Below are 20416 nucleotides of genomic sequence, written 5' to 3'. Positions count from 1 at the left end.
AGGTGGAGAGGTGGATGATTCCAGCTAAACTGCTGTTTTACTTCTCAACCATAAGGCTCTTCTCTCTCACTGTTTATAAAGGGTGGCTTTTCACCTTTTCAGCCTTGAAATCTCAAGACTAGATTTTCAAGCCCGGTTGCTGACCCATAACACATTTTCCTCTTCCTTTTATTACTTTTGTTTATTTTTTTTTTGTACTAACTTCTATTAAAATACTGCTTTCAGTTAACTTATTTTGTCTAGTTTATTCTTCTCTGTCATTCTGGGAGAAGCTATTAAAAGAAAAACACCCAAAGAGAAGAATAAATTACACCACATAACAAATGTGGATTACTTTAGAAAGTAATTTGGCACCAACGTTTTGAGTTACCTGTGCTGTTTGCTCTTTCCCAGAGGCTGGGGACTTCTCCCTACTTAGAGGCTAATAGGCTTGGAAATGTCCGTCTGTTGCAGCTTCAGGACCATGAGCCTGGCTGCTGGGGACACATCCCAACGCTGCCTCTGGAGGTCCTACCTTTAACCTTTCTTCTGCTCACTCTGAGCATTTTCCTGACCAATTTGGTGCTTATACTGTTATTCTTAAGCCTGGAAACTGAGTCACGAAGTCCTCCTTGCCTTTTCCTTTAGACGTCAACAATTTCTGTTCTGAACTTAGCAAATGTCACATACCTGAATATATAGCATAACTGGCTGTTTCCTTCGATCTCCTTCTGGTAGTGTCCCACCTCTGGTATATCAATAGCTGAACCTCCTGCTATCTTCTCCTTCTAAGGAGTAGAGGCTAAACCAGCTGCTGGATATTGTGACATCACAATGTAGAACACTTGCTTCTCTAGAAGGCCCAGCTGAGACCCTCTAGGGGCAATGTTTCTTGCCCCCCCATGACAGAAGGTCAATAAGGATGACCCTCAGTTTCTATTTAGTTTCTTACTCAAAACCCTCATAGCGATCTCAATGAAGAATGCCCTTGCATGTCACAAACCAACTCACACAATTATGGAAACTTAACATTGGAAATCATCTAATGACTAGATTCTAGTTTTAACTCTTTCATTATACAGATGAGGAAATTGAGGCCCTGTACGGTTAAGGCACAAAGATAAATCTAGAACCCAAGTGCTCTAAGTGCTTCACACGCTGCCTTCCAATCACTCTGCATTTCTGCGCTGTTCTACTCTTTGGATTTTGTCAACATCTGGTTTTCTGGTAGGCAGCTTTTCTGATGTAATTTATTTGAATCTTCCCGTGACGAGAGACCATTTGGATAATTTCCATCATAGAAAGAGAACCAGGTCTCAGTAAGCATCATCAATTTTCCAGCCACTTATAAGTGCCAGGAATAGCTGGCTCTAGCCCAAAACCAGGCATAGAAATCCCCCACCAGGCCAATTCTAGATTAACAAGTAATATGACTTATGAGTAACTGACATTTTCACTGAGATTTGAAGATAAGCAACAAAGCACACATAAAAGCCTAGAATAAAATTGATTATGATGCCGTATCAGGTCCAGTGTTTGTTGAAGAGGAAGCCAGAAAGGGACAATCTGTAAAGAAATAGATTCTCAACGAAATTCTTTTCTCTTCCATACCCTTCACTTTTTTTAGACTCCGCTACCATCTGGTACTAAAAAATTATCTACATTGCATGAGACCACTTGTATCTGTGAAGCCACAGAATTGTGTTTTCAGAATCTCTCTTTTTATAACAATTAGCATTTTATATTGTGTTTTAGCACTTACAAGTCATTTTCACAGAAATCATTTCATTTAATCTTCAGAATTTGGTGAGGTAAATAGTGTATCATTTTTAGTACAATTGTATGGATGAGAAAATTATAGCTTAGAGAGGTTGTGACTTACACAAGATCACAAAGCAAATGAAATGGAAAGACTACCATGAAGGAGCATATCTTCTATGCAAGCATTGTCCCCACTCCAGGGCTTCCCTAAGGCAGGGGGACTTGTCATTTGGCCCCAGAACACACTTGAAGCCAAGTGCTTTAAGCAACCCTTTGAGAAACAAAAAAGAATTTATTCCCATGGGTCATAAATTCCACTTTACTAACCTCCTAAATGTCTTCATAAAAACTTAAGAGAAATGGTTAATGAGCAGTTATTTCAAACTTTAAATAAATTTATTTATTGCCATTCTACCAACAATTCCACATCTATGAATTCTCCAGGGAACCATAATGGATATGAACAAGTATTTAGCTACATGAATGTTCTTTGAAGCATTCCTTATAATAGAAAACCAACCAAAGTCCGAAGTCCAACATTAGAAAAGCAATTAAATAGATTATGCTCAACTCATGGAAATAACATTGTAGGTCAGCAGGATTTCCCAAACTTTGGTCATTCATGAGTCACTTTCAGAATACAGACACCTGCATTAATATTCACTTAATATTTTTCTTTAAATTAATTCACAAGTCTTACTGAAATAATTGTATTTAAAGGTAATTTTTTGTGCTCACTTCGGCGACACATGTACTAGAATTGGAATGATACACAGAAGATTAGCATGAGCCCTGCACAAAGATGACACACAAATTCGTGAATTGTTTCATATTTTTGCATAATATGTAAAAACCAACTGATGTTATTTATGTGTTACATTGGCCTTTATACCTAGCAGAAAATATAGGACTGATTTAATCAAATCACAATATTCTTTATTCTCATCACAAACTTCACCTCTCTACATTAAAAATCTCCTTTTTAATTATTGAGCTATGAAAGGTCTATAAAGGAAAGGAAACACAGGTTTTATTCCAAAGGACCATACTAAATCATCACCAGCTTCCAAAAGTCAAAGGAACACAGCTGTATACACAAACAGCCTATCAAAATCCACACTGGTCCTCTCTACAATTTTCACCATTGGTTCTCAGGAACTATACAACTGCCTAGGAAGCACTTTAGAAATTTTTTACTGTTTTCAGTTGTTGAAATTATTGGGAGTTTTTTGGTTGTTGAAATTATTGGGGCTTTGATGATCAGGAACCAGAGAGGTTATTCTGCAATGTGAGGCATGATCCCATACAACCAAGAACTGATCGGTTGTTCCAAATGACTTTAAATGTGTCACAGAGAATTCACATAGCTGAGAAACCTATTCATCATTTTCTGAGCCAGACCTAAATCTATTTGACAGATAAACACAACACTTTTTTGCACAGCTGTAATATATATCAATATTTCCTAAAATGTAACTTCTCTGTACATAGGGAAAATCATACTTTATTTTGTTAAGAACTTTAACAAAAGTTGTTCGTAATTTTGAAATATCACATCACAAATGGCCAGACTATGGTATATTTGGTTAGCAGTAAAACATACTGGTATTTGGTTATCAGTAATCACACCTGTTATCAGTCTGCACTTGCAGCTTTACATACACCAAAACCTGACTACTTCATTATGTCATCCAGTTTAGTCCAGCCCAAGCATTTAACGCACTGAAATGCTTGTTATTTCATGTAAGTTATTTTCTTTTATTTCTACTTTTTATCCAGGTCAGGGCATTTTATTTATTTTTATTAGATTATGTACATAGGTAGGCATCTATAAATATAATTTCAGGATTGAATGGGGGAGTTAAAAAATTATCATTGATATAATGGGGGAAGATGGCTGACTAGAGTAGCTCGAGATTAGCCCTGCTCCATGGAAAAGTTAGAGAAGAGACAGGAGGGCAACAGAGGCAGTGATTTGGGAGCATGGCTGACCTGGGAGAGCCTTCTGCACCACATGCAGCAGCCCTGGTTGCAGAGGCCTAGGAAGTGAAAGGAAGAAAGCTGGAGCCTGGGGTGGAGGCTGGGAGCTGTAGAGCCCATGGGACTGCATGGACGGGAATGCGGGACCAGGAAATAAGCTAGGCCGTGTTCCTTGAGAGCACTACCCTCTCCGGCACAGTCCCGTGACCGGCGACTCACCCCACACCCCACACACCTGAACCCTGTCACCTACTCTTTCCCTGTGCTCCAGGTGCCCCCATCCACCCGGCCCTAGTACACGTACCCCCATCCCAAGTGCGGCCCAACCCACCTCTCCTACACCCCTCCCAAGCACCACCTCCCTTCTCTGTTCCCTGTAGGCTGTTGCCAGCGCATAAAGGTTGTGGCACTAACCTCCATATCTAGGCTACCTCTGCCCCCCCACCCCATCGTGTCATACAGCCACATCTCGCCCTCCCTGAGCTCAGTGCATACGTTCACAGCACTCCCCGGCCCGCGCATGTGCGTGGGCCCCCAATCATGTCATTCAGCTTTGGGAACCTAGAACTGCGCATGGACACAGCCCTCAGCCTCACTTCCCAGGTCTGAGACAGTGACGATATACACAGCCAGGTCACATCTGCTCCCAGTCCACGAAGGCAAAATGCCGACCTGCTGCCACAGCTCTATGTATGCGCACAAAGGGCTCCATGCCTTACACAAGGGCACACCAGGGTTACGCCCCCCAGACCAGTGTACCTGCACAGCTACATCTTCCCTGGCCACTGTGCGCCCACATTCACAAGCATCAGCATAACATCCCTAACCTGCGTCCATACCTTTCCTGGAACAAATCACCATACTGAGTACTCCACCCTGTGCCCTGCTACCTGCTGTACAACCATCCTGCAAACACAAGGCCTTAGACTACTGAAAGAAAGAAACTCCCAAAGTAAATCAATCAAGATATTTACATGCCACAAAGACCATAGAAGATCACTAAGCATATGACAATGCAGACAGATATAGCCCTGCCTAATGATCAAATCAAAACACCAAAGGAGACACAGACATTGGAACAACTATTCAAAGAATTCCATACAACTCTATTTAATAAAATAAATGGGATAGCAAATGACATAAAGGAGATCAAGAAGACAATAGAAGAACATAAAGAGGAATTTGAAAGAATAAATAGAAAATAGCAGATATCACAGAGATTAAATATTCTGTAGCCAAATAAAAAACGTACTAGAGGCATACAACGCCAGATATGAAGAGACAGAAGAAAGAATAAGTGATATAGAGGACAGGATAATTGACTTCGAAGACTCAGAACAGCAAATGCAAAAAAAGGTGAAAAAAATTGAATTGGAATTCAGGGAAATGATAGACAAAACAAAGTGCACAAGTGTAAGAATCATTGGTGTCCCAGAAGGAGAAGAGAGGAGTAAAGGGCTAGGAAGAGTAGTTGAGGATATAATGGGGGAAAACTTCCCAATCCTCATAAAGAACATAAATATACAAGTCAAAGAAGCCCAATGAACTCCAAACAGAATAAATCCAAATAGGCCTTTGCCGAGGCACATACTAATCAGTCTGTCAAATGTTGAAGAAAAGCAGAAAATCCTGAAAGTGGCAAGAGAAAATCAATGTACTACTACAAGGAAAACCAAACAAGACTGAGTTCAGACTACTCAACTATCACCCAGGAGGCAGAAAGGCAGTGGTATGATATATTCAAGATCCTGAAAGAGAAAGACTTCCAGCCAAGAATTCTGTACCCAGCAAAACTGTCCTTCAAAATTGAGGGGGAGATTAAAGTTTTCACAGACAAATAAGTCCTGAGAGAATTTGTCAACAAGAGACCAGCCCTACAAAAAATACTAAAAGGAGTTCTACCAGCTGAAAAAAAAAAAAGACAGGCGAAGGAGGTCTGGAGGAGGGCACAGAATTGAAGAGCACCACTAAAGGTAATTTAAAAATACAAAGAGAAAGAGAGAAAAGAGTATATAGATCTGACAAATAAAATTAAAAAGATAAGGTGATGGAATCAAGAAATGCCTTTTTAGTAAAAACTGAATATTAACAGGCTAAACACCAATTAAAAGATACAGATTGGCAGAATGGATTGAGAAACATAATCCAGCTATATGCTGCTTACGAGAGACTCATCTTTGACAGAAGGATGCAAATAGATTGAAAGTGAAAGGATGGAAAAAGATTTTCTATGCAGGTTGTAACCAAAAGGAAGCAGGAGTAGGTATACTAATATCGGATAAAATAGACTTTAAATGTAAAGACATTATAAGAGACAAAGAAGGACACTATATCCTAATTAATGGGTCAATTCACCATTTTTTTTGTAGGTAGCAGAAAAGCTTAGACTACTGTAAGCATGCCTAAGAGTTACTCTTTTGTTGCTCAGATGTGGCTTCAGCCTCTCTAAGCCCAACTCTGCAAGTGAAATCATTGCCCACCCCCCTACATGAGACATGACATCCAGGGGTGAAAGTCTCCCTGGCAACGTGGGAGATGTCTCCCAGGAATGAATCCAGACCTGGCACCATGGAATCAACTACTCCATCCTGTCCGAAAGGGGGAAAAGAAGTGTAATTAATAAAGTATCAGTGGCAGAGAGAGTTCAAATAGAGTCGAGAGGCTACTCTGGAGGTTACTCTTATGCAAGCGTCAGTTAGACCTTGTTATCTATCATATCCTTCCAACCTCCAACCAGGACCATTCCAGCCAATCCTAAAGAACACCTAGGGCAATATATAAGATTCTACAACGGTTCCACACACTAGAGTAACTTTCCAGAAACCTACAACCTCCAGATGGGTCCCTGGTCCAGATAAGCCCTGAAACCTAGCTCAGCCTCTCTAGAACATCAGATAGTTCCAACTCCCTACCCCGCATTAGTGATAGACCCTTTCAATATGAGAAATTTAGAATTGCCATAGCCCAAACACTCCTAAAGAGAGGGATGGAAAGATCAAAGGTAATGGTGGAATTATACAGAGAAGATAGCATTTAACAAGTGAATATGAATGCCGAATCATTAAATTGATATCTCTTTTAGTCTCCAGTATTTCAGAGCAGCTAGAAGTAAAAACCTAAAATTGTGAAATTGTAACCCATGTCAAACTCTGAAATATGTTCTACAACTAATTGTGAAGCTGTGCTTTGAAATTTATAGCTTTTTTATATGTATGTTGTTTTTCACACACACAAAAAAAGTCCATTGTCACGATAAAAAAAATTTTAAGCCCTCTAACCTCCTATATTCTGGAGCAGCAATAAGGAAAAATATGAGAAGATTGTATGGTAGCCCATGCCAAACTCTGGGATCTGTCCTATAACTACTTGTTCAAGAATGCTTTGGAAACTATTGCTTTTTTGTTTCTTTGCTTTGTATGTATGTTATACTAATAAAAAAAAAGTTTAAAAGAAGGTGATCGAGGAGTTATACAGAGAAGCTCGAGTTTAACAAATGAATATGAGGACTGAATCAGTATATTGATATATCTTTTAGTCTCCAGTACCTTAGAACACCTAGAAATAAAAATCTAAAATTGTGGAATTATAACCGATACCAGACTCTGAAATCTGTTTTACAACTAATTGTTGCAATGTACTCTGAAATTTATTGTTTTTCTGTATATATATATTTTTCACAATAAAAAAATTATCATTAAAAGTGAGCATTGGGTCTGATAGGGTTGAGTATGACTGATCAATTCCAAGCAATTATTCAAATATTCATCAGTGTAACTAAGTGTAATTCACACTTTATTCTTAAAGTTGACCCTTTTCAAGCACTTTCTTCTTTAGTTTTGTTCCAAGCAATGCTCTCTGCAAAAATGTCCTATGTACTAGTTATATTTTTTCACTTGCTCACAAATGAAAATATGTAAAACATTAGATATTTTTAAAATATGTTCATGAAACACAAAAAATCATCTCATACTGTAACTGTGTATGACACATATTCTGTATCACACTTCAAGAAATAAAAGATTTTCCATTTTGATGATGTAAAAGAATAGTCACATGATATTATTGAGCAGAAAGATAAGTTGCCAAAAAGTACTTGTTTTAGTTTCCCAGCTGCTAAAACAGATACCATACAAGGGATTGGCTCTTCCACAAGAATTTATTGGCTCACAGATTCAGAGGCTAAAGGTTTGTTTCCTACCAGGGTTAGTATCTCCTGGCTGGCCAATAATCTTTGGTGTTCCTTGGCTTTTCCAACATACGGCAATGCATATGGCAGGGTCTTCTTTCTCTTCCTGGTTCCATTGACTTCCAGCTTCTGGCAGCTCCCTGTGGCTTTTGTGGAGGATAGAATTCAATCCCCGAAAGTACCTATCTTTTTTTTCCCTTTAATTTTTATTTTGGTAACATGTACACAACATACACTTTCCCATTTTAACAACTTTCAAGTCTCAGCAGTATGGGTCACATTTACAATGCTGTGCTACCATCACCAAAATGTTTCCATCACCCCAAACAGAAACTGTCCCCATTGACTCCTCATTCCCCCTCCTGCTGCCCCTGGTATCCTTTCTGTCTGTACAAATTTGCATGTTATAGTTATTTCATATTAGTGAAATCATCTAATTCTATCCCTCATGTTTGGCTTTTTTCACTCAACATGATGTCTTCATGTTATAGCATGTATCAAACTTCTTTCCTTTCTATAGCCAAATAATATTCCATTGTATGTATATACCACATTTTGGCTTATCCATTCATCTGCTGATGCACACTTGGGTTGCTTTGGCTATTGTGACTAATGCTGCTATGAATACTGGTGTATAAATATCTGTTCAAGTCCCTGCTTTCAATTCTCATATCATTTTAAATAAATGCATCTACTGAGAAAAAAATGAGACATACACCAAAATATTAACAATGTTTATATCAGGAAGGGAAACTGTGTAATTCACTTATTTTGCTTTTCTGTGTTTTCTAAATATTTTGAAATTGCATGTATTATTCTTGAATTAAGAAAAAGTTGTTTGAAATATTTATACTTAGGGTGTGAAACTGAAGGAAGGTATGGGACATTTATATTCATATATATTTCTGCATTGTTCGACTTCTTTTATAAGCATTATTACTTTTGCAATTAAAAAATCTAAATAGAAAATACAAAAATGTTAAAATGAATATACTTGTAAATATAATGCATGAGCATTGGTTTGTTCTCAGTTACACCATAAATATCATATTAATAGATTTTTACGTCATGACTAACTAAACAGCGTAGTGTGAGAACAATATACAGCATGCATCTTTATTTTTATTTATTTGGTTTCCAAAAATATTTACTACTATATTCCTCCTACCACACAAAGTGGAAAGACCTACAAAGAAGGCCTAGATTCATTAGAAGAAACATAAAACCAGCCAACAATTTCCCTACTTTTATTAATTTTTTATTAATGTACACAGATTAAATAAATAATTCCTAAAACTTGCTTTAAAGGTTGCTTAGCTTACATGAGGTATTCCCATGGCAGGCTATGCAAGGACTAAATCCCCTCTCCCAGAAGTGTGCTTCCTCTAGGTGTTATCTCTGGAAAAAAAAGAAATTAGATCCTCATTTAGGTTTAGCTTGGTTGAACATTTACTTAATGCTCTACATTCTATGTAGGTATGTATTACTACTGTTCCTTCTCCTCCAGCAGGTGCTTCTGTAATGAAATACCACAAATCTGCAAAATAGATTGGGGCTGAGTCACTTGGAACAGATAATTGCCAGGGTCCCCGTGGGCAGGGGTTCAGGGAAGCCTGCATGTGCAGTTATTCTTTAGAATAAATTAAAGTTATATATATTTAGCAGTCAGAGTTCAAAGGTTTTTGCTCAACTGTGAATAGGGATTTTGTGGAGAATAGCACCTGAATTTTGTCAATACTTTAATTCCACTCTAAGCCAGAATTTCTCAAACTATGTCCACAGATCACCTATCTCAGAATCTTCTAGTTTTTTGTTGTTGTTTTAAATTAATGCAGAGTCCCATTAAACTCTAGATTTACTGCTTCCTGAATCTTTGGGGCTAGATTTGGGATTCTGGTTTGAGCAAGTACTCCAGAGGATTCGAATGTACATTAATGTCTGAGAACAATTGCTGTAGACCAAAGGTTCTCAAAATTGCTGTAGACCAAAGGTTCTGTAAACCAAAGGTTCTCAATATCAGAGTGCCTGAGGGCTTGTTAAAATGCATATTGCTAGCCCCATCTCTCAAGTTTCTGATACTGGAGATTAACAAGCTCCTAGGTAGTCATGGTGGAGGCTACAAGGTCTGATGAGACTTTGAAAACTATTGCACCAGGTTCCCAAGTCAAGGAAGATTATAAAGACATAACCAAAGTTCTAATGAAGCCTGAAAGCCCTGGGAATTCTCAGAGAAATCGAGACCTCAAGCAAGGGCTGGCACTGTGAGGGTTCTTGACTCAGTCACAGGAAAGAATTCAAGGACTAGTCACTGTGTACAGCCAAATAATACATAATTTAAGAAGCTCAATGCCAATGAGCCCCAGGAATTCTCTGTCAGATGCCACAGAGCTCTGGGAATTCTTGGCTGCATACTGGAGAGCCCCAGGAATTCCCGGAGAAGTTAAGACCTTGACCAGTGGCTGCAGCTGTGAAGGTTCTTGACTCAGCAGCAGGAAAGAACTCCAAGACTAGCCAGTGAATACAGCCAAAGAATCCAAAGTTTAGCCAGTGTGTACAGCTCAAAACTTTAATGCATAGCATAAGTACACCCATGAAGGGAGTGAGCATGGGTGTTTTCCAACGGAGGAGAAGCTCTCTGAGCTCAGAATCTTTGCATTATAAGCACTTGGAGGAGCCCTTCCCCATCTGGCTATATTAATAAGGGATTGGTAAGATGCATTTTTCATTGGTTCTTTTCAGGTGCTGACCTGAGTGAGGGCTAGGTGTGCAGGGCCTAAGTAGGTCTGCACACGCCAAAGGAAACTTTTTGTTATGGGTTTTAGGGTCTCTTCTCCCTCCCTCCTTCCCTATCTAACCTACCTCACTAGGAAATACAGTTTTGGACCCCAATGACTTATTTTGGACTCAGAAAAGAATACATGTAATCAGGAATTTTGTTTTTGTTTTTAAAAGGAATTTTTTCACAAATAGTTTGTACACTCCCACTAAAATGCTTATGTTTATGTCTATCCTTTTAGGACTCTCTAAGGTTACATTTCCTTCATATTGTGCCTTTTATATTTGAGGATGTTGATGAAGACCATTCAGGTCTAACTAGTCAGATGCCTCTGTTAATTTGATTTCAGTGACCTATTGAACAATGTGTTAGCACTCCACCAGTTACCAGGTATTAAATCTACCAAGTGAATAAGGGATATGAACTTTATGTACCAGAGGTTTTAATTATTCATAGTGACTCTGAAATATGATTCTCTTTTAAAGGATGAAATGAGAATTTCAATGTAATCCTGAAAAGTAAACCTAAATCCAGGCCTTTTTCCAAACCAAATTACTTATACTTAATAGAAACGTAAGCATGCCTATAGAATCACACACACACACACACACATATATATATATGACAAATGTTTGTTTGTAGGAAATCCACCCCATATATTCATAAAATTTTTTCCTGAAACAAAGGCAGCACTGCACACCTTAATGCAATCCATTTTAAATAGTGCTAATGACATTATTAAAAGAAAATGTCAGTCAAGCAGCAATAAAACAGTTCCTGTCCAATAAAAGTAGTTTGAGTTGAATGTTTTAAAATTGTTGGCTTTGAAAGGTTGAAATAATAAGTGATCACAGATCTAAGAAACCTAACACTCAAGTCATTAACAGAGACATTCTACCCTGTATCATAATTTAAATCTAAGGGCCTTCTTGGCTGAGATCTTGTAAGGAGATCCCTTTGTTCTGTGACTCTTTGAAGAATAGTAAGTTGTATATATGGGGCCAATAACCCAAACGTTTAAGGAAATTAAAAATATGTATTTATATTTGGCTTTGTAGTACAATTTTGTGATTCCATTTGGACATGATTATCACCTCTTTTGTAAAGACTTTAAAACAAACATAAACCACACCAAGAAGACTTACATTCCCAAAGACAGAAAGTGATATTGGTCTGACTCTCTCACAAAAACAACTTCTCAGACATAGAAATTGTTCTACTTCTCACACCATGACAAAACAAGACAGAATTACCTCTCAGGATTTGGGGGATATACCCTTATTTGAACTTTGAGAATTATGTACTTTACATGCATTATACTGTCCTCACCACTCTCCTGTGAAGTAAGTGTATTAATATTGATTGCCATTTAACCCATGTGGACAGAGTTCAAAGAAATTAAAATTTGACTTTGAGGTCCATAGCTGTGAGGACTGCAGCCAAGATTGAATCTGAGGACTGTCTGATTCCAAAGGTTGTGCTGTCTTCTCACAGACTGAATCATCCTAGAACAAGCTGTGTCATTTACACCTTCCCCTACATCAGAGAAAGTTAATATGTTTTGGTTTAAAAACTGGACTAGAGCTTCTGGGAGGAGTACAAATAAACAAGAGACAGTGAACGGTCTGAACAAAAGCTTTTAGTATTGACTCTTTCTGTTAACAAGAACTTAAAGGCAAAATTTGCTTCAAATAATCCAAAGTAAGAGGCTGCATACCTGTAGTTGAATTTTTGCAAAGGAACTGGTCCTCAGTCAGTTGAAATTTTGTAAATTATATATTGGGTGCATTAGCAAAAACATGTCAGTGCCTTTGTTATAGGAAAAGATGTTTACCTCCTCTGTAAAACTGGGGTTTTCACTTCATAATTCATTCACTTCCACGAATATTTATTGCGAACCTACTCTGTGCAAAGCACTCTGCCAGGTGTTATGGAGAATGAATGGAACAAAGGCATTGCCCTAGAACAGTATAGAGCATAGCAGAAAGCAGGGGATAAGGATAATTTTAAAAAGTTACCATCAAACTGCTGTGATAAATTGAGAGAGAAGTGACATTTAGATATAGCAATCAGGAAAAGCTTCATGAAGTTGAAGGCATCTGGGGTGAGTGGAATGATGGATACTTCTTTGACAAGTGAAGATGAGACTGAGAGATAAAAAGGAATGTCTAGGCACAGTTGGGTTAGAGTTTATTGTTAATCATTCTAATCAAATAAAAATCTTATTGTTAACGTTATAAAATACAATTAGGAAATCCATTAATTTGCAATCTATACTCCATTTGCTTTGAAAGAGTGTATAATAATATCACACATATAATAGTGATATGGTTAAGATAAAGGTATATTACGTTATATTTCAATCAAACATTTTTAGGAATTAAGGTAAAGCCATCCTCAACACCCTGATGCCCTAATGCCTGCCATTGACACAGGTAGCTTAGTTTTCTTATGGTCAATTCCATCCAATAATTCCATCTTCCTTAACTTCAGAGTCCTTCAACTCAACTTTGCTTCTCCATTCACATCTGTGGGGTCTTGTTAGCATCATTTCTAAATTTGTTAATGCCAGTTGCTCTATGACTCTATCTTCCTGTCCTTCCAAACCCAACATTTCCTCACTCCTATTAAACTGCTCTTTGAAACATTCCTACATTCCACAGACCATACCATTTTCCTCCAGTCATTCTATGGCTGAGGATGCCACAATCCTATCAATCACCATCTCCCAAAGGAACACCTTAGATGTCTTGGTCTTGAACTCTTCCAAAAATAGCTGAGCTCTAGATCAGTGTGACTCTCTACCTCTTTCTTTACCCCAAATAGTTATCACTGCTGAAGAAATTCATAATGCCTTGCAGACTTATAACCCCTTGCAGATTGTTTTAGTTTGTTAAAGCTGCCGGAATACAACATACCAGAAACAGAATGATTTTAAAAAGGAGACTTTATTAAGTTGCAAGTTAACAATTCTAAGGCCATGAAATCATGTCCAAACTAAGGCATCCAGGGAAAGATACCATGATTCAAGAAAGGCTGATGGGTCCAGAACACCCCTGCCAACTGGAAAGGCTCACAATGACGTCTGCTAGCTTTCTCTTCTTATTTCATAAGGCTTCCTTGGGGGTGTTTTCCTTCTGAATCTCCTAAGATCTCTGGCTGTGTGGGCTCTGTGCTTTTTTCCAAAATGGTCCCTCTTAAAGGGCTCCAGTAAGCAACCCTGCCTTGAATGGTTGGAGACACACCTCCATGGAAACCATCTAATCAAAAGTTACCCCCACACTTGGGTAGGTCACATGTCCATGGAAACAATCATAAAGATCCCACCCAGCAATATTGAATGAGGATTAAAGAGCATGGCTTTTCTTGAGTACAGGACAGTTTCAAACCCGCACAAACCTCAATTACGTCTTCAACCCAAGGCAGCTCTTCCATTGTCCACTGTAGTTATTTTAAACTTTATCTCCTGAAGCATTCTTTCTTACCTGTTGCCCTCTCACTCTTAGAAGTGAGCCTTATCTCCTTTGCAAAGAACTCAGAAACCATTGTTTTATCTCTCCCACCTCCTACCCCATATTACTGTAAATCGTACCACATTTGCACCCACTCTGAGCTCATTCATTCAACCCTTTAGAATAGGCATCCATTCTCTAGACCAGTGCTGATACCTCCCTTTGTGCCCTGAGTCCCCTTCAATTGCTACTTGAGGGAAGTGTCTCCTTCAGTTATCCCCTTTATTTTCTACCACTGTCTGTCTCAGCTGGCTCTCTCTTCTCAGCATAAACACATTCTCATTCTACTTTAGAAAAATGCAAAACCTCTCTTAGTCCCAGACCCAATGTGATTTTCCTCTTATATTGCCATTCCTATAAGTTGCCAGGACATATGGGAATGGAGGCTGTGTAGTCAGTGTCAGGTGGGCCCTGAGCTCCTTCTGTTCACCCACCAGCCATGTTCCTGCCTGCTCTTGGTTTTGTGATCACAAAGATGTAAGTGTTCAGCAGTTTTCCCCTCCTCATGAGGTCTTACTATGACCTGAATGTTCTTCTGAAACCCCTGACCTCAAAACATACTTTTTTCTACTAAACTACCTCTAATTACCTTCCCTTTCATTTTCAAATGAATTCCTATCTGGATTCTTCCTCTGCTTAATACTTCCAGAGCATTATAAAATTTAAAGAACTTGTTTACACAGTGACCTGATCTTTTCTTTTTGTTTCGAATTCTTATTCCTTGATTCTAAAATTGCATTTATTAGGAGACACCAAAGGGCTAATAAAAGTTTTTTATAAAAAGACAGAAGAAAAAGACTACCGTGTAAATGAAAACCTCAGTTGAACATGTTCCAATTTAAGAGACAGTTCAATGTGGAGGAAGGGGTAGCTTTTTTTGAATATAGGAAATGTGGTGTTTATTGGCTACTTACTAGTAAGATGCTGTGATAGGTAGAAAGTGACACAGAAATGATCACATAATGGTACCCACCTGGAAGGAACTCCCCAGCAGAGCAGGAAGACAAACACATGCACACAACTCAAATGCAAATCAAGTATTAAAGCAGTATTGTATATGTGTTGAGACTACCTTTTTTTTTTTAGTTAAATCCTGAGTTCTCATCCTTGCCCAGTTTCTTCATCTATGAAGTAGAAATAACGATACCTGCTTCGTAGAAGTGCTGCAATGAATAAATGAGATGCTGAATATAGAGAGCTTAGCATGACAGAAGCACTTTGGAAATTCTCAAACAAAAGTCAATGTGATTTTTATCATTATAAGACAAACCAGCTACTAGATGGATTGAAGGAAGAAGAAATCATATCTACTAGAGAAACTCAAGAAGGAATTCATTCAGGTGGCTTTTGTGAAGAGCCTTGAAGGGTGAGTGATATTTTGAGGAGGGGGAGGGAGGGAGGCAAGCTGAGAGCCCACCTCTCTCCATAATTCTGGACCTTGAGCTGCCAGTGTAACCACCCTGAGCAGTGTAGATAGAATAGAAACTTTGTACATGTTACAATTTGCAATTTGCAATACTTATTTATTATACCTGATAAATTCATTTACTCAATAAATTTCTATTTACTCTTTGATTTGAAACAGGCAATCCTTGTTGAGGTGCTATAATGTTCATAAAATAATAAAAAAAAAAAAAGGATATTTTGAATGTGTTATTGCGAAATTATTTCAAAAGAGTGTGCTTGTTAATAATGACAGGCAGTGTATTATGTATTTCTTGGCTTGTCATCTTGTCTATGGAGTACATCTTGTAAAGGAAGAAAAGTGGGTAATTATATTTCACATGAACATCAAATAGAGTGTTCCTTCCTTGTTTTGTAAAGTAGAATTGTGGTGAGATTGTCCCCAGTTAATGCCAGGAAAAATGAAAAATAAATGTCTTTTTTAAAATGTCTTTTTTAAAAAACAAGTAAAACCTGTTAAAGTAGTTTGGAGTCATTGAACATGGGTCAATGCCCATAAAACAAACTCCATGAATAAGTCAGAATTATTTTATTCTATTGGTATTTTATTGTATCAAATATTATTCACTGTGGAATTAAATATATACAGTTTTTAGCAGAGTAAAATAAATATTATTAATTAGGCTGTTGTTGGCAGATTCAAGTAATTTTTATAAAAAGAATTTTAATTCTGCTTATATTCATCTTAAGAGTTGCAAACTTATGTACAGTGGTCAAAACGGCATGGTGCTGGCATAAAGATACATGTACTGACCAATGTACTCAAACAGAATGTTCAGATATAGACCCTCTCATGTATGGACAATTGATCTTTGATAAGGCAGTCAAGCCAACTCACCTGGGACAGAACAGTCTGTACAATAAATGGTGCTTGGAGAACTGGCTATCCACATGCAAAAGAATGAAAGAGGATCCATATCTCACACCCTATACAAAAATTAACTCAAAATGGATCAAAGACCTAAACATTATATCTAAGACCATAAAACTTTTAGAAGAAAATGTAGGGAAATATTTTATAAAACTTATAATAGGAGGCAATTTCCTAGATCTTACACCCAAAGCATGAGCATTGAAGAAAGAAATAGATAAATGGGAACTCCTCAAAGTTAAACACTTTTGTGCTTCAAAGAACTTTGTCAAGAAAGTAAAAAGACAGCCTACACAATGGGAGACAATATTTGGAAATGATATATCAGTAAGGGTCTAGTATCCAGAATGTATAAAGAGATTGTTCAACTCAACAACAAAAAGACAAACAACCCAATTATAAGATGGGCAAAAGACATGAACAGACACTTCTTAGAAGAGGAAATACAAATGGCTAAAAGGCACATGAAAAAATGCTCAACTTCCCTGGCTATTAGGGAAATGCAAATCAAAACCATAACGAGATATCATCTCAGGCTCACCAGAATTCCATTTTCAATAAAACAGAAAATGACAAGTGTTGGAGAGAATGTGAAGAAAGAGGCACACTTATCCACTATTGGTGGGAATGTAAAATGGTACAACCACTGTGAAAGGCAGTTTGGCGGTTCCTCAGGAAGTTAAGTATAGAATTGCCATATGATCTGGCAATACCATTGCTGAATATCTATTCAGAGAACATGAGGGCAGGAACACAAATGAACATTTGCACACCAATGTTTATAGCAGCATTATTTACAATTGCCAAGAGATGGAAACAGCCCAAATGTCCATCAACAGATGAGTAGCTAAACAAGCTGTGGTATATACATACGATGAAATATTATGCAACTGTAAGACAGAATAAAGTCATGAAGCATGTAACAACATGGATGGACCTTCAGGACATTATGCTGAATGAGGTTAGCCAGAAACAAAAGGACAACTACTGTATGGTCTTACTGATATGAACTAAAATTAATGAATGAACTCAGAGAATTTCAATTAAGAACAGAGACTATCAGGAGATAGAAATAGGGTAGATTTTGGGTGATTGGAGCTGAAGGGAAACAGATTGTGCAACAGGACTGATTGTAAAAATTCAGAAATGAATAGCACAATATAACCTAATTGTAGCATAATAATGTTAGTATACTTAATGAAGCTGAATGTGAGGATGATAGAAGGAGGGCTGGGGGCACAAATGAAACCATAAGGAAAGATAGATGATTGATTTGAACAGTGAATAAAGAAGTATTTGCAAAGTCCCCTTGGGGGAATGGCGAGAAAGGGGGAAAATTAAACTTCCCCATTTGAAGAATTCCTGGTATTCTCTCAAGCAGTGTGGGGACAACCAGATCAATAGGCTGAGCCCTCAATCTTGGGATTTGTCCTATGAAACTTATCCCTGCAAAGGATAGACTAAGCCTACTTAAAATTAGGCCTAAGATCTCTCTCTCTCAGCCAACAGGGCAAGCAAACTCATAGCCCTCCCCCTCTCTACGAGGGACATGATTCCCAGGGGTGTAAACCTCCTTGGCAATGTGGGACAGAAATCCTAGAATGAGCTGGGACTCAGCATCAAGGGATTGAGAAAACACTTCTCGACTGAAAAGGGGGAGAGAGAAATGAGACAAAATAAAGTGTCTGTGGCTGAGAGATTTCAAACAGAGTCGAGAGGTTATCCTGGAGGTTATTCCTACACATTTTATAGATAACCCCTTTTTAGTTTAAGGTGTATTAGAAAGGTTAGAAGGAAGTGCCTGAAACTGTAGAGCTGTGTTCCAGTGGCCATGTTTCTTGAAGATGAATATATATTGATATAGCTTTTGCAATGTGACTATGTGATTGTGAAAATCTTATGTCTGATGCATCTTTTATCTATGATATTGACAGATAAGTAAAAAATATGGATTAAAAATAAATAATAGGAGGAACAAATGTTAAAATAAATTGAGTAGATTGAAATATTAGTGAACAGTGAAAGGGAGTGGTAAGGAGAATAGGAAAAAAATAGGGGGAACAAAGTTTAAAATATATTGAGTAGATAGAAATACTAGTGGTCAATGAGAGGGTAAGGGGTATGGTATGTATGAATTTTTCTTTCTTTTTATTTTGTTTTCTGGAGTGATGCAAATGTTCTAAAAAATGATCATGGTGATGAATATACTACTGTGTGCTGATACTGTGAGCCATTGATTTTACACCATGTACAGAATGTTTGTAAAGAATGTTCACGTTATATGTAGTTTTGGCTTGACAATAAAAAATAAATTAAAAAAAAAGATTTACAAGCTTATGGCTCAAAAAATGAGCAAATATTAGAGCACAGTTGAACAGGGCCAGGGATGGAGTTAGGGAATAGGGAGTTAATGCTTAATTGGCACAGAGTTTCTGTTTGGGATCATGGAAGAGTTTTGGTAATGGATGGTGATGAATGGAAGAACAACTTTGTGAATGTAATTAACACCAATGAATTGTGTACTTGAAAGTGGGCTATAAAGATTAATTTTAGGTTATACGTATGTTGCATGAATAGAACTATACAACCCTGGCAAAATAAAAACTTGAGCAAAATTTGGTTAGATCGCAGAGAGTTTTATTGAATCAATTCATGGATTGAGATGATTACAGTCACTGCAAGGTAGAGAGGAACCCCATTGAACAAAAGAGAGCCACCGGCTTTTATAGACAGAAAAAGGGAGGACATTGGAAGGAAACCTTCTTTGGTTAAAGCAGTTTAATTACATTTCCTAATATCGTTAGTGCGGGCGGTTGCTTAGCAATGAGGAATTTAGCTAGTTAGCCATAGCTGATTGGTTGATTTAAATTCTGTTTTCTAGGTGAGCCAGACATTTAAGGGAATAGGAACTTATTTAGAATTTGGTTTTGCTGTTAAAGGACTTAGCACAAGCGCCTCCATGTTGGGCCTACTAAATTTTATTTTTCAACACAAAGTGGAACCCTAATGTAAATAATGAGCTATAGTTAATTATATCATTATAATACTATTGTTCCACCAATCGTAACAAAAATACCACACTATTGGAAAGTTTTGATAATAAGGAAAATTGTGTCTGGGAACAGGGGTATATGAGAACTCTGTCCTTCCTGCCTGATTTTTCTGTTCACATTTTTTGTGACTCCAGTTAGTTCCGGAGACAATAGCCATATCCACAATAATTTTTAATTTTGTGCTTCCCCTCTCCCTAGACTTAATTAAAGGTATTTTGAGCTTATCCACACTTTGTGGAGCTAGGTGCTTATTTACTTTTTATGAACTGTTTTGTCCAGCTAAAATAATTTACTGATGCTCCCTTAACGCATTAAAAAGTTTTAACATAGGGTATGATGATTTTTAATTGATCTTTGCCCTGATGCTGGGTTTTAATTAACATTTTAACCAGCCTTTGTAGCCCAAAGCATTTCTCAGTATATATATTTTTTATTTAAGAATGAGCAACAGATCTATTTTTCCAACCTGCAAGTCCAGGAATTTCTGAAGTCAGTATTTTTTTTTTCAGGCCTATTTGCAAGTAGGCCAATTCTTTTTGGTACTTCTTTCTTCCTTGAAAGACCTTATAAAATGCAGCAACCAACTCATGCTAGTTGTAACAATCTATCTTGAAACCTCTTCACCTAAAGTCATAAATTCATTAGATATATTTTCTATCTTCAAATTATCACAAGTGACAGTTTTACCAAAGATTTGATATTACATAATAAGGTTTATCATTTTTTCCAGTCTTCAATAACAGTTTCTTGCTGCCTGGTGTTCAACCTCTAGGCCAGTGACACATATTTTAAGTTTTTATTACAGCAGCACCATCTTTTTTAGAACTAATTCCT

General features: G+C 37.5%; 2 protein-coding genes and 1 non-coding gene across 6 annotated transcripts in view; 2 read left to right on the top strand and 1 right to left on the bottom strand.

Annotated features, from left to right (window-relative positions):
- DNAJC5B (DnaJ heat shock protein family (Hsp40) member C5 beta) overlaps positions 1 to 907 on the bottom strand; it is a 133008-nt gene extending 132101 nt beyond the window's left edge. For 3 of the 4 annotated variants that reach the window (XM_077166898.1, XM_077166896.1, XM_077166897.1), the window contains exon 1: positions 670 to 907. The gene's annotated coding sequence lies outside the window, so the exon portion shown is untranslated. The remainder of the gene's footprint in view (positions 1 to 669) is intronic. The other variant, XM_077166895.1, reaches the window with a different exon arrangement.
- LOC143688686 (uncharacterized) overlaps positions 1 to 20416 on the top strand; it is a 237425-nt gene that overhangs the window by 155468 nt on the left and 61541 nt on the right. The gene's annotated exons all lie outside the window — the stretch shown is intronic.
- On the top strand, positions 2471 to 2577 carry LOC143689202 (U6 spliceosomal RNA). Its single transcript, XR_013178663.1, has one exon. It is a non-coding gene; the product is annotated as a U6 spliceosomal RNA (small nuclear RNA).

Source organism: Tamandua tetradactyla, chromosome 6 (assembly GCF_023851605.1).
Source record: "Tamandua tetradactyla isolate mTamTet1 chromosome 6, mTamTet1.pri, whole genome shotgun sequence".
In the NCBI taxonomy this organism is placed as follows: Eukaryota; Metazoa; Chordata; class Mammalia; order Pilosa; family Myrmecophagidae; genus Tamandua; species Tamandua tetradactyla.
Note: the sequence above shows the minus strand (reverse complement) of the source record. Positions and strands in the feature narration are given on the sequence as shown.